Source organism: Hemibagrus wyckioides, linkage group LG06, assembly GCF_019097595.1.
Source record: "Hemibagrus wyckioides isolate EC202008001 linkage group LG06, SWU_Hwy_1.0, whole genome shotgun sequence".
Taxonomy (NCBI): domain Eukaryota; kingdom Metazoa; phylum Chordata; class Actinopteri; order Siluriformes; family Bagridae; genus Hemibagrus; species Hemibagrus wyckioides.
Window position 1 is genome coordinate 39,735,385 of NC_080715.1, and position 11,887 is coordinate 39,747,271.

Genomic DNA, 11,887 nt, shown 5'->3' on the forward strand with positions numbered 1-11,887 from the left:
CACTGGGTCATGAGATTTCAAGCTGCATGACTTCCTGATGAAGACTCAAGACTCTTACCTCAGGGGATGCTAAAAAACAAATGAAGCCAAACTACCCATCCATCCGTGCCACCACCTCTTGGCTGATTACTCAGACACTTCCAAGTCCAAAAGCGTTAGCCAGAGATAATTAGCCAAAAGCGAATGCACTGCTTGGGGGAAGAGAAGCAGAGCTTGGCAGGAGCTAGCAAGAATTAGCACTCTTGCTGCAACATAGCTCTTTTTTTAGCTTTTCTTTGTAAAAGGAGAGTGGGACAAGTCTGGAATGAAACCATACTGAATGTTACAAGGCTCTGACACTGGAGACTCCTTCCATAAAAGTCATGTCCACTTCCTATGACACCCACTGCTACGTGTGGAATATTTACAGTGTTTACAATCTATACAGTGCTATTTAAAGCGACATGAAATCCTCCCCGTGTCCTAGTCCCCTACTTCCCCGATTTTCTCTTTCACCTTGTTTCCTAGTTATTCTAGTCGTGTTTTCTAGGTCAAGTTCTTCACATTGTCTCCTAAAATGTGCCCCAAGTCATAGATATTTAGGGTTCTCTTTATTGTTTCAGCACTAATCTGTTACAGTCTGTAATTTCTCATACGTTTTCCTCTGTGCTTTCATACGCGACTATATTTAGCGATGAGATAAAATGCTTTTGATGTGATCCCTTTATGTGGTAATTTTATAATTTAAAGAAAACATTTTTTTTTTAATTGAATATTTAATTACAGGCTTTAATTTTCAGAAATTATTTTTTAAAATTGAATTGCTCATGGGTTTTTGTTTTACGTTTTCATAAAACAAAATAAAATAGATTTTATTGTATTTTATAAAAAAATATTTCTAGTTTCAAATTTATTTCAATTTTGAAATTATTTATTCTCCATTATTTTTAACTAATACTGGTTGATTCTTGAAGGATATAAAATGAAATAAAAATGTAATACAATTTTTAGAATTAATAAAATTAATTTTCTGATCAGTTTTAGTTGTTTATTTGCATTTTTTAAACCCTATTTTACTTTTTAAATTTTCTCCAATCCTACTATTCATTAACATTTCCTAATGCTTTGTAGCCATTTCTAATTATTATTATTATTATTATTATAACTATTTTATTTGTATTATTTTTTCACCTCCTCCCAGTAGAAATTCTCTGCCTTATTATTTTTCCAGCAAAAGCTTTTCCTGTATTATTTTGGCTATTCTTGTTCAACACACTCCCTCGTAACTATTAAAATATGCGAAATACATATTCAGTCGTTTGCTAACTATCTCTCTATCTCTTATGAACGACCTATTTCCTAAAAAATGCTGGTTAATGCCGGTCATTTTTCCTCGTACAGTGAATTTATTTACCGTCACCGCCGCTGAGCCGACTTGGGTGTGGGTTCTGACCTTGTTCATTGCTAAAACCTCTAACTGGATACACACAGCTTGAAAATAAAATAAAATAAAATAAAATAAAATAAAATAAAATAAAATAAAATAAAATAAAATAAAATTTTAGATTTTTAAAATTTTTAAATTTTAGATCCCAGACATGTAGTGTGTGGTTTTATTAATAATAATAAAAATAAATAAATAAATAAATAAATAAATAAATAAATAAATAAATAAATAATAAAAAAATAAAATAAAAATAAATGAACAAGTTAATATTATATTTATAATTTAATACATAAGTCTTGCAAGCAAAATCTTATGGAAAAAATCAGAAAAATATTTTCTGATACAATGATGAGACGTTCTAGATTTGGTAGATGATAAGTTTTTTTTAAAATAAATAAATAAAGTGTAGAAATGATTAGAATGCTTTAAAAGCCCGGCGTGAGTGTGGTGGCAGGACGACTGGCTCACAGTGTATTTCTAGGTCTGCAAATTTCCTTGCATATTAATGGTTTTGTCATAAGGTTGGCTTGTTTGAATTGTCTTTTATCTGGCTATGTAAAGGCTTTAATCTCATCTCTTTCATCATCAAGACCCTCTTTCACTCACTCCGTTTCTTCTTTTGTGTTTTTTCCCCTCTATCTTTGATTAAAATTGATTGCGATGCGACAGCCGCTTGGCAGGAGAAGGCGTTGTTTTTGTGGGGTGTTGTTTTTTTTTGTTTTTTTTCGAGTGTGTGTGTGTGTGTGTGTGTTTAGGATGCTGTCCCTCTGTCTAACCTACACACAACTTGGCATGTGTCACTCATTTATTATTGATGGCAGCACAGCTGGCATTAGAGCAGCCTGCTCACTACACTGGGCCACTATTGTTCCAGTTGCCTCGAGTCGTTGTTTTTTTTCTTTTTGGGAAACAGTCAAAATTCCCAGAATGCACAGGTGTCACATCTGCATTCCAAACAGACTTGTAGAAGTTCCACCTTATGAGTTCCTTATTTTTATTTTTTTTTTTTTTTCATATGACAGATCCTTCGAACCCGATGATCAGACGGGTCGCTCGGGCTCTTTTTAAAAACCCAGGCTCTGTTCTTCGTTCTGCTGTTTGGAAACGTTTTCCATCTCGTTCATTTGGCAGACTCGTTCATGGAGAGCGACGTACACTCCAGATGAGAGGAGACAACAGTGACCTCTTTTCCCAGGCTTCACTTGCGTTAAAGCCATACTTGTTCACGTCATTTAAAGGTCTCTATCTCTGAGCTTTAAGCGGCCTGACCTTGAACTGACCTTGTTGGGACGCTCACATTAGTGGGAAGATCTTGAAGTCTCTCTGCTTGTAAATGATCCTTGTGGTAGATCGAGTGGTCAAGGCTTTGGCTTGTTGATTGGAGGAAGCTCCAGCACCACCCAGCTTCCTTTAACCCCAACTTCCTCAGCTGGGGTATGTGAAGAAAAGAGTTCCACTGTGCTGTAATGTATGTGTGGAGATAATAAAAGCAGTGAACTGGTCAGAGATGGACATATAACCCTCCACAGATTGATGGCACACACCTGAATGGTCAAGAACACACAAACAACCTGCTTTTATAGAAATAATCACATGTCTTGATGATTAATGAATTAACTGGCTGTTAATGATCCCTTAATGACTGTACAGTAAGCGGGACTTACTTTTTCTCACCTGTTGTTGTTGTTGTTGTTGTGGTCACCTGAGGTTATTTGTTTGTTTGTAGATGTTGAGAAGAATCACAATATTAATCACCCTTATTAATAAAAACTGATCATTTTAATTAGGGTGTACTTACTTTTGTCCCTCCGTGATTGTTGAAATGTAATCTTCCATTCTGGCCCAATTTCCTCCGATTATAGGAAGATGTCGAAACTCTGAAGGCAAAGTGCAGTGATGAATCTGTTGGCCGCAAATCACACACACACAGACACACACACACACACACACACACTTGGGATAAGATCACTAAAGTCCAACATTTTATCAGTCAGGTATAAAGGTTATACTCAGTGTTTACTATTTTAGTACAAAACACTGCACTGCTGAGTTCTCCATTCCGATTGGTCGGCTTGTTCTATTGTTTCTATAGTAACTGACTGCTATAGTAAGGCTACATGAACTGAATAAACAAACAAATAATGGTTAACATGGGGACGTTGCTGTGGAAGAAGAGGAAGAAGAAGAGGATGATGATGATGATTATGAAAATGAAGAAAAAGATGAAGAAGAAGAAGAAGAAAAGAAAAAGAAGATGATGATGAAGAAGAAGAAATGAAGATGATGATGAAGAAGAAGAAGAAGAAGAAGAAGAAGAAGAAGAAGAAGAAGAAGAAGTAGATGATGATGATGAAGAAAAGAAGATGATGATGATGAAGAAAAGAAGAAGAAGATGATGATGATGAAGAAAAGAAGAAGAAGAAGATTAAGATCTCTCTGTCTGTCTCTCCCTCTCTCTCTCTCTCTCTCTCTCTCTCTGTCTCTTTGTCTATCTCTCTCTCTCTCTGTCTCTCTCTCTGTCTCTCTCTCCCTCCTTTACCTTCTTTTACAAAACTAATGTGTCCTGATCATGCTCTTTTTCCCCCTGCCCGACTTTCCATCTCTCTCTCTCTCGCTCTCTCTCTCTCTCTCTCTCTTTTCTGTCTCTCTTCCATCTCCGTAAGCTTTCAAAGCCGTTTTTTTTTTTCCACCAAATGCAAGTCACCGTGAAAAATGCGCTGCTCCAATATTTGCACAGAAGTGGGTTCTGGGTAAGGCAGATAGCCTATCGGTGTTTGAGTTTGGCTTCCCATGCCCTCAATAGCCTGTTTAGCTTATTGATTGGTTTGGCAAGAAAAACTGGGTCCCCTTAGCAGTGACCAAGGTCATCTGACACATGTCCCTCTGTAACCACACACACACACACACACACACACAGCTCTCTCTCTCTCTCTCTAAGGGGTATGATTGTAGGAATCAAGGGTCACTCATCGTCTGATTGTTTGCATCAGCATGAGAGCATGTGTGTGTGTGTGTGTGTGAGAGAATGAGTGTGTGTGTGTCTGTGTGTGTGTGTTTGTGTGCATTGACTCGAGTAGAGTTCAGTGGCTTTAGGAGAACTGTGGGATCAATGCCATTGACACTGTCATCAGAGCAGCCAATACATGCATCTGGCCCTCGGCGGGACACACTCGTCCCTCCACGTCCTGCGCTCCCTCGCTTCCTTTAGCCGCAGCACAATAACTCGACATGGCCTCACCCGAAGCAAACTCCGATTGTTTCGACTTCTCGGAAGTTGGGGACGTTCTTTCTTCGCGCTCGTTATGCAAATCTGCTGCGTCTGTAGCTTTCAGACACCAAGGACAAGAGCTGTAACTGGACCGAGCGCTTTGTGTCGAACTGAACACACACACACACTCTCGGTACGGTCACTCAGCGGATATTCACATAGTTGAAGGTTTGTTTCTTTCTGAATGGGTTCTAACGCGAGACCAGAATCATAGGAAAACCCTCTGGTATTGGTTTCCATCAAAGAGGAAAAAAATCTTTCATTTATTTTACTTTATTTATTTTATTTTATTTTATTTTTTATAATAGTGTGAGTCAATAAATCTAATCTAATACCACTGCGTTCTCAAAACTATCCCAGGAATGTACTGAGGGAAAATAGATAGATAGATAGATAGATAGATAGATAGATAGATAGATAGATAGATAGATAGATAGATAGATAGATAGATAGATAGATAGATAGATAATACTATTATCTGAAAACATAAGGAAACACACAAATAAATAAATAATACCAATATAATTAATTTATAAAAATTAATTTTATTTAAATACACTTAATGACCAGCCACAATGTAAAAAATAAATAAATAAATAAAATAATAATAATACACTACAATTTTACTCACTAGTAAACAGAGGCAAGTGTGTTTAAAAAAGGGAAATAAATAAATCATTTAAAAAGAATTAAATTAAAAACCCAGAAAAGCATTTGTCTGTACTCATAAACAATAGTAAAACTGTAGGAAAAAAAAGAAAGAAAAGAAAAGAAAAGAAAAGAAAAGAAAAGAAAAGAAAAGAAAAGAAAGGAAAAGAAAAGAAAAGAAAAGAAAGAAAAGAAAAGAAAAGAAAAGAAAAGAAAAGAAAAAAAAGAAAAGAAAAGAAGAGAAAAAAGAAAAGAAAAAAAGGGGGGAGAAAAGAAAAGGAAAAAAAGAAAAGAAAAGAAAAGAAAAAAAATGAAAAAAGAAAGAAAAGAAAAGAAATCCCATTTACACCATTTTACACTCACTTCCAACCAGAATTCAAAATAGACGAATAGACCTGTATGTAGAAATGTAAAAAATCGCTGCATGTACTTTAACATGAGCGTTAGCTGAGCTTGCAGGAAAAGCTACGGAAGCTCACATAACCACAGCATACAGCTGCGCTGTACAGAAAAGCAGGTCAGAATGGACACCGTGTCAAACTTTGCTGCTGACCGGCCTACAACAAATAAAACACAAAGCCACTGAGGTCACATTCACTCAAGTCATTAAGCTGCATGCTGATTGGCTGATTAGATTACATGACTGTTCCTAATTTAGTGGCCAGGGAGTGTGTGTGTGTGTGTGTGTGTACAGTATATAAGTGAAATGTTTTCTATAGTCGATTACTATACACACATACACACACTATATGTTAGCAGTACCGGAGCTGTGAATAAAATAAACACTAATTAAAATGATCTCTGTCCGTCGTCCAGTTCTGTCTTTCCTTCTCCCGCCCCCTCAGCAGCACAGCCTCCTGGTGAACACTGATACTGCAGCTCTCTATAACCAGTGGGAGAAATCAGGGGTCACAGCCTTAACAAATTTAATACTTAAAAAAATTATTAAATAAAAATATTGATCTCTCTGACTCTATCAGAATTCTCACGGCCTGTTTCGATACACGTCTGTTTTCATGCCTGAGAGCTCAAACGTTCCGGGGTGTCTGCTGACTCCAAACCTGTTATTAAAAACAACAGAATGCATGCTGGGAAACCTGGGAAAGGGGGTGGGTGGGGAACAAGCTCGGGGTGTGACGTCGGCTCAGTGTTATCATCCGCGCACATGATTCTTTCCAGAGCTCTCAGGGGGGCGTCCAGATGTACATGCATGCATGACGACATGCATCCTCTCACACATGCACTGAGACACCTGAGCACACACACACACACACACACACAGCCTCCGCTATCTACATGAACCTTTTTCATACATTACTGTGCTGGAATTCACACACAAACAGTTGTGTTATATTATTATATAAATATGTTATTAAACAGTTATTACACATTTATACACACTATAATATCTCTTATTTGGATCTATCTATCTATCTATCTATCTATCTATCTATCTATCTATCTATCATGCTAGCTGAATCTTCGGTCCATATTTTCTATCGCGTTATTCTTTCAGGCCTAAAGGTGTTTAAAGGTGATAATCTGAGGAGGAAAAAAACAATATTTGGCAACATGGGAAGCGTGAACCTAAGCAGTTTCGTGTCCCCGATTCTGAATACAATGCCTACATACAATATATATTGCCAAATGTTTTGGGACATCTGCCTTTACATGCACATGGATGTAATATGGAGTTGTCCCACCCCTTTTGCAGCTAAAACAGCTTCATCTCTTCTGGGAAGGCTTTCCACAAGGTTTATGGGAATTTTTGACCGTTCCTCTAACGTGAGGTCAGGCACTGATGTTGGACGAGAAGATCTGGCTCGCAGTCTCCCAAAGGTGTTGAGGTCAGGACTCAAGTCAAGTTCCTCCACACCAAACTCACTCATCCATGTCTTTATGGACCTTGCTTTGGTCACTGGTGTGCAGTCATGTTGGAACAGCAAGGGGTCATCCCCAAACTGTTGGGAGCATGAAATTGTCCAAAATGTCTTGGTATGAAGCTGTTCCTTTCAATGGAACTAAAGGGCCGAGTCCAACCTCTGAAAAACAAAACTCAATGAATTTGGAGGGGCGTCCCAATACTTTTGGCGATATAGTGTTACATAATGTATCTTCTTTAGACGCCAGACACACTTTAGAGGATGTTCCTCTAAAAAAAACACCACTATCTTAACTAGCTACTAATCTTATCAGACGTTTAGCCCATGCTATTGTTTAAACCTTCTTCTTTTTTTCCCTTCTTTCTCTCTCTCTCTATTCATCCATCACTATTTGGCAGCGCTGGTGTGTTTTATGACACAGGACCCGGTCTTGCCTATTTATCAAGCATCAAACAGCTCATATATTACCTGTACAGAGACAGAGACGCAGCGGGCAGCTCTTCCTACTGTTCCTCATTTCACAGTCTGGCTCGCTGTTTTACTCTCGTTTATCTAATCACCTCCGTCTATCTAATCATCTCTCTATCCTCCATCCCGAGTCCACCTGTTCCCATTTTTTCAGAAAGGATGCTAAATATATATATATATATATGTATAAACACACACACACACACACATACATGAGATACACACACCACCAGCTTTCTGTGTGTGTGTTCTTGTTTATAAGTGTGTGTGTCCTTGCATGTTTCTCCTTTGGCTAACCTCACTCCAGGCCACTCAGCACCAGTGTCCAACGTCTCCCTCCCCCCATCGCTCTGCCAGGTAAGTTGGGTCAGCTTGGATGAAATCACCCTCTTCTGTGTGTGTGTGTGTGTGTACTGTGGATCGAAAACACTGTGGAAAGAATAACGGTTCAGTTCACACCCAAATACTACAGCTTTGCTGTTTTATCTCACACTGTTATTCACACTGTTATTCATCAACGTGTCAAAAAAATACAAACACACACACACACACACATATGTATAAACAAGGGAATGGAAAAATCATAGACACACACACACACACACACACAAAAAGAACCTGATGACGTGTTAAGAGCAGTGTAGCGAGGCGGATAACGCCTTCAGCTCCCAGGACGCGGTGTGTGTTCAGTCTCTCAGGGAATAACGTCTCCTTTAGCGTGAGGAGATACAGTGCTGAATAAACGCTGTGCTGATGAAGGAAAACTATCCATCACTACTGAAGAGTCCTCTCACACCACTCTAATGTATTCTGGGGTTTAGTCTGGAAACTGGTACTGGATCCTGGGGACTGGAAAACATCACCATATCAACAAGCACACACACATTCCTCTGTTACATATAAACCTCATTATTCTGTTTAGATTAGATTTATTACTCTGATTAGATTAAGTCAATTTCTCTGTTTAGATTAGATTTATTACTCTGTTTAGATTAGATTAGATTAGATTAAGTTAATTTCTCTGTTAAGATTAGATTTATTACTCTGTTTAGATTAAGTTCATTTTTCTGTTTAGATTTATTATTCTGTTTAGATTAGATTACACTGTTTAGATTAAGTCAATTTCTCTGTTAAGATTAGATTTATTACTCTGTTTAGATTAGATTAGATTAAGTTAATTTCTCTGTTAAGATTAGATTTATTACTCTGTTTAGATTAGATTAGATTAAATTAATTTCTCTTTTAAGATTAGATTTATTACTCTGTTTAGATTAAGTTCATTTTTCTGTTTAGATTTATTATTCTGTTTAGATTAGATTACACTGTTTAGATTAAGTCAATTTCTCTGTTAAGATTAGATTTATTACTCTGTTTAGATTAGATTAGATTAAGTTAATTTCTCTGTTAAGATTAGATTTATTACTCTGTTTAGATTAGATTACTCTGTTTAGATTAAGTCAATTCCTCTGTTAAGATTAGATTTATTACTCTGTTTAGATTAGATTACTCTTTTTGATTAGATTTATTACTGTTTAGATGAGATTACTTTGTTTAGATTAAGTTAATTTCTCTGTTTAGATTAGATTTATTATTCTGTTTAGATTAGATTACTTTGTTTAGATTAGATTACTCTGTTTATATTAAGTTAATTTCTCTGTTTAGATTAGATTACTTTGTTTAGATTAGATTACTCTGTTTAGATTAGATTACTTTGTTTAGATTAGATTGCTCTGTTTATATTAAGTTAATTTCTCTGTTTAGATTAGATTACTCTGTTTAGATTAAGTTAATTTCTTTGTTTAGATTAGATTTATTATTGTTGAGATAACAGCGGGTTCATTACTCTGTTTATATTAGATATGACTTATTATCCTGTTTAGTTTATGTTTGATCAATTACACTGTTTAGATTAGATATATTACACTGTTTGGATTAGATTTTTTACACTGTTTAGATCATATTCATTACACTGTTTGGATTAGATTCATTACACTGTTTACATTATATTCATTACACTGTTTGGATTAGATTCATTACACTGTTTAGATTATATTCATTACACTGTTTGGATTGGATTTATTACTCTGTTTAGATTAGATTCATAACTCTGTTTAGATTAGATCTATTACTCTGTTTAGATTAGATTCATGACTTTGTTTAGATTACATTTATTGCTGTTTAGATTAGATTTATTACTCTGTTTGGATTAGGTTCATTACACTGTTTAGATTAGATATATTACACTGTTTGGATTAGATTCATTACACTGTTTAGATTAGATTCATGACTCTGTTTAGATTAAATTCATGACTCTGTTTAGATTAGAACCATGACTCTGTTTAGATTAGATTCCTGACTCTGTTTAGATTCGGTTTATTAATGTTTAGATTCATGACTCGATTTTAGATTAGATTACATTTATTAGTCTGTCTAGTTATGTTTAATTAATTACTGTGTTTAGACTAGATTAGATTTATTATTCTGTTTTTTATTAGTTTCAGTTAATTACTCTGTTTAGAATCGATTTATTATTCTGTTTAGATTAGATTCATGACTCTGTTTAGATTAGATTCCTGACTCCGTTTAGATTTGGTTTATTAATGTTTAGGTTTATGACTCGATTTTAGTTATGTTTAATTAATTACTGTGTTTAGACTAGATTAGATTTATTATTCTGTTTTTATTAGTTTCAGTTAATTACTCTGTTTAGAATCGATTTATTATTCTGTTTAGATTGGATTACGTTTGTCACTCTGTTCAGATTAGATTGGATTCATCACTCTGTTTTGATTAGATTAATAATCCTGTTTAGTTTAGGTTTGATTAATTATGCTGTTTAGATTAGATTTATTATTCAGTTTAGATTTGATTTGAATCATTATTTAGTTTAGATTAGATTTGATTAATTATTCTGTTTAGATTAGATTCATTACCCTGTTTAGATCAGATTCATTTTATTTAATTAGATAAGATTGATTACTCTGTTTATCTTAGATAAGATTTTCTAATCTGTTTACATTACATCAAATGTATTATATATATATATATATATTATTAGATTAGTTACTCTGTTTCAATCAGCTTTTTTGCAAAGTTTAGATTAGATTCATTATTCTACTTAGATTAGATTCATTACTCTTGTTAGAGTAGATTTATTCCATTTAGATTAGATTCATTACTCAGTTTAGATGGATTAATTATTCTACTTAGTTTAGATTTATTATTCCGCTTAGATTAGATTTATTACTCAGTATAGATGGATTAATTAGTATACTTAGATTATATTTATTACTCTTTTTAGATTAGATTCATTACTCAGTTGGATTAGATTCATTATTCAGTTTAAATTTGATTTATTACTCAGTTTAGATTAGATTCATTACTCAGTTTAGATTTGATTTGTTACTCAGTTTAGATTTGATTTGTTACTCAGTTTAGATTTGATTTGTGACTCAGTTTAGATCAGATTCATTACTCAGTTTAGATCAGATTCATTACTCAGTTTAGATTTGATTTGTTACTCAGTTTAGATCAGATTCATTACTCAGTTTAGATTCGATTTATTACTCAGTTCAGATTAGACTTATGACCCTGTTTAGATTAGATTCGTTACTCTTTTTAAGGTAGAATTATTACTCAGTTCAGATTAGATTTATTACCCTGTTTAGATTAGATTCGTTACTCTTTTCAAAGTAGATTTATTCTTCAGTTTAGATTAGATTCATCACTCAGTTTACTCAGATAGACCACTCCAAGCCCTTGAGTAAGTTACGACTATAGAACCAATATCCAATACGAGCTTGAATTACTGCTGTTATAGAAAATAAACCCAGATGTTCTGACCAATCAGAATTGAGAACGGACCGTTTTATTGTTTTTGTTCAGTTTTAACACAGTGTTTCTCCATAAGCTCCCGAGTTCCTCATTCCTCAGTGTAAAGCCTTCACTCAGCTCTGAACACTGGACTATTTTGATCAGACATCCAGGCCCTACTGTGTGTACAAAAATTCACTTCTGCTAGAAGAAGATTCAATCGCAAACAAACAAACTCCCGAATTCATCCGAAGTGTCCATCTGCCAGAAAAGCGGAAAGATTATTTCTATATTTTCGAACGTTTTTTTCTCCATTATATAAACTCTCTCGACGGACAGAAGTCGGGCTCTCTGGAGGCGGCATGCTAATTATACTCCTAA

The 11,887-nt window shown here is 35.0% G+C and overlaps 1 long non-coding RNA gene across 1 annotated transcript; it reads right to left on the reverse strand.

The window, feature by feature from the left end:
* Positions 1 to 1,784: 1,784 nt before the first annotated feature.
* LOC131355091 (uncharacterized) lies at positions 1,785 to 3,516 on the reverse strand. Its single transcript, XR_009204823.1, has 3 exons — positions 3,225 to 3,516; positions 3,101 to 3,128; positions 1,785 to 2,970 (listed from the first exon to the last, which is right to left on the reverse strand). It is a non-coding gene; the product is annotated as an uncharacterized LOC131355091 (long non-coding RNA).
* Positions 3,517 to 11,887: the final 8,371 nt, after the last annotated feature.